We start from the raw sequence: 302 nt of genomic DNA on the forward strand, positions 1-302 counted from the left end.
TTGGGTCGCCCAGAACACTCCCTCCAGACTTCCAGTGTACGATTATCCTTGCCTGGGAATCACTCCTCTGAAGCCAAAAGCACCGGAAGCCGTTAAGTCTTGGCCTCTGAACTTTGTGTATGTTAAAGGTAGAAGGGTCGGGGCCAGCTAGAAGGTTTTATTCTTATATAAGTGCGGGGTAGAAGGTTTTGTGATGTGTAGCAGATTATGTAAATGAAGGCCTGCTACTTGGGTACAGAGAGACAGTCGAAGCTTAAAACAGATGAGTATATCTTCAAAGGCGAATTTTAAGAATGGGTGAT

Source organism: Penaeus monodon, chromosome 23 (genome assembly GCF_015228065.2).
Source record: "Penaeus monodon isolate SGIC_2016 chromosome 23, NSTDA_Pmon_1, whole genome shotgun sequence".
Lineage (NCBI taxonomy): Eukaryota > Metazoa > Arthropoda > Malacostraca > Decapoda > Penaeidae > Penaeus > Penaeus monodon.